This window comes from Galeopterus variegatus, unplaced genomic scaffold (assembly GCF_000696425.1).
Source record: "Galeopterus variegatus unplaced genomic scaffold, G_variegatus-3.0.2 Scaffold5029, whole genome shotgun sequence".
Taxonomy (NCBI): domain Eukaryota; kingdom Metazoa; phylum Chordata; class Mammalia; order Dermoptera; family Cynocephalidae; genus Galeopterus; species Galeopterus variegatus.
The window spans coordinates 133,823-136,445 of NW_007731140.1; the positions used below are offsets into that span (position 1 = coordinate 133,823).

Below are 2,623 nucleotides of genomic sequence, written 5' to 3' on the forward strand. Positions count from 1 at the left end.
AAGTTGCTTTCATTAAAAAGTCCTGACTTTAAAAACTAATAACGTAAAACTGCCACACACATACGCACACACAAAAATGGTCCACAAAACATTCTCCTTCCCTTCTGAAGGTTTTACGATGCATTGTTATCATAACCAGTCTTTTGCTATTAAACTTAAATGGCCAATTGAGACAAACAGTTCTGAGCCTGTTCTTGCACCACTGATGAAGACTGGGGTGGCAGGTATTAAGGATAACATTCATTTAGCCTTCTGAGCTTATTGGGCAGATGTGGTGACCTTGCCAGCTCCAGCAGCCTTCTTGTCCACTGCTTTAAGGACACCCACAGCATCTGTCTGTCTCATAGCACAAACAGTGAAACGACCCAGAGGATAGTCAGAGGAGCTCTCAACACACATGGGCTTGCCAGGAAGCACATTAACGAAGGCAGCATCACCAGATTTCAAGAATGTAGGGCCACCTTCCAGCTTCTTTCTAGAATGGCCATCAATCCTTTTCCTCAGCTCAGCAAACTTGCAAGCAATGTGAGCTGTGTGACAATCCAGTACAGGGGCAGAGCTAGCCCAGATTTGGCCTGGATGGTTCAAGATAATACCCTGAGCAGTGAAGCCAACCGTTTGCATTGGTGGGTCATTTTTGCTGTTACCAGTAATGCTGCCTCCACAAACATCTTTGACAGACATGTTCATGACATTGAAGCTCACATTGTCCCCAGGAAGAGTTTTACTCTAAGCTTCGTGGTGCATTTAAACAACCTTATGTCAGTTGTAATGTTCACTGGGGCAAAGGTGACCCATGCCAGGTTTGAGAACACCAGTCTCTACTTGGCCCACAGGAGCAGAACAAATACCACCAATTTTGTGGACAGCCTGGAAAGGCATATGCAATGGCTTGTCTGTTGGACAAGTTGGTGGCAAGATGCAATCCAGAGCTTCAAGCAGTGTGGTTCTGCTGACATTGCCATCTTTATGGGTGACTTTCCATCCCTTGAACCAAGGCATGTTAGCGTGTTGTCACCATTCCAACTAGAAATTGGCACAAATGCTACTATGTGGTGTTGTAGCCAAATTTCTTGATATAGGTGCTGACTTCCCTAAAGATTTCCTTGTGTCTCTTCTGGCTGTACGGTGGCTCAGTGTTGTTAATACCAACAATCAGTTGTTTCACACTCAGTGTGTAAGCCAGAAGGGCATGTTCATGGGTCTGCCCATTCTTGGAGATACCAGATTCAAACTCACCAACACCAGCACCAACAATCAAGATGGTACAGTCAACTTCAGATGGGCCTGTAATCATGTTTTTGAGAAAGTCTCTGTGTCCAAGGCAGCAGTGATAGTCACGTAATACTTGCTGGTCTCAAATTTCCACAGTGAGATATCAATAGTGATGCCACACTCATGTTCAGCTTGCAGTTTATCCAAGACCCATGCATACTTGAAAGAGCCCTCTCCCATCTCAGAAGCCTCCTTTTCAAATTTTTCGATGGTTCCTTTGTTATCCTACCACATTTGTAGATCAGATGGCCAGTAATGGTGGACTTGCCCAAATCTACATGTCCAATGACAATGATGTTGATATGAGCCTTTCCCTTTCCCATTTTGGCTTTGATTTAGCAATGGTTTTCATAACATCTGTGTTCTGGTGGCAAACCTGTTGCCAAAAAGCTATAATCTTAACTAAGATACACATTTTTGCCTGCTTAGCAAAGTCCTGTAGAGCCACTCCTTTGAGATACATAATGGAGGCCAAAACTGGTTCCCAGATCCTCACTTTTACTCTTCAGGGAAAAAAGAAGCCCCCGCAGAAGATGTTATCCTGACAAGAACTTCCATGAGGAACAAACCCAAAAGGAGGGTGCTATGATCTGAATGTTTATGTCCCCCCACAAATTATACGTTAAAATCTTAAACCCCAAGGTGATGGTTGGTGAGGCCTTTGGGAAGTGATTTAGTCAGGACAGTGGAGCCCTCATGACTGGAATTAGTACCCTTATAAAAGAGGCCCCAAAGAGCCCCCTTGTCTCTTCTGACATGTGAGGTCATGGCAAGAAGGCATCATCTATTAATCAGGAAGCAGGCCCTCAGCAGACACCAAATATGCCAGCATCTTGATCTTAGACTTCCCAGCCTCCAGAACTGTGAGAAATAAGTTTCCTTCTGACATGTGAGGTCATGGCAAGAAGGCATCATCTATTAATCAGGAAGCAGGCCCTCAGCAGACTCCAAATATGCCAGCATCTTGATCTTAGACTTCCCAGCCTCCAGAACTGTGAGAAATAAGTTTCTGCTGTTTGTAAGCCACCCAGTTTATGGCATTTTGTTATAACAGCCCAAAAGGACAGACAAAGGGTATATTCACTAAAAAAGAACTGATTTTTGTGGAGAACAAGCCATACACTAATTCTTTACCTACATTGACTTGCTTAAGATAATTAACAGAAAATACTAAGTTTTTGCTACACACAGGACATATTTCAACATGGGCAGACACTCCAAGTGGATGAAAACATGAAAGTTAGCCCTTTGAAATCAGGTGGCAAACCTAGAAAAATACTCAGGCCTGGGCTGCTGGGTTTTTAGGTTATGCCTTACCCAAGAATGCAGGGCTGGGAGAAAGAGAGGG

At 43.8% G+C, this 2,623-nt stretch overlaps 1 pseudogene; it reads right to left on the minus strand.

The window, feature by feature from the left end:
* Positions 1-240: 240 nt before the first annotated feature.
* LOC103604196 lies at positions 241-1,598 on the minus strand (annotated as a pseudogene).
* Positions 1,599-2,623: the final 1,025 nt, after the last annotated feature.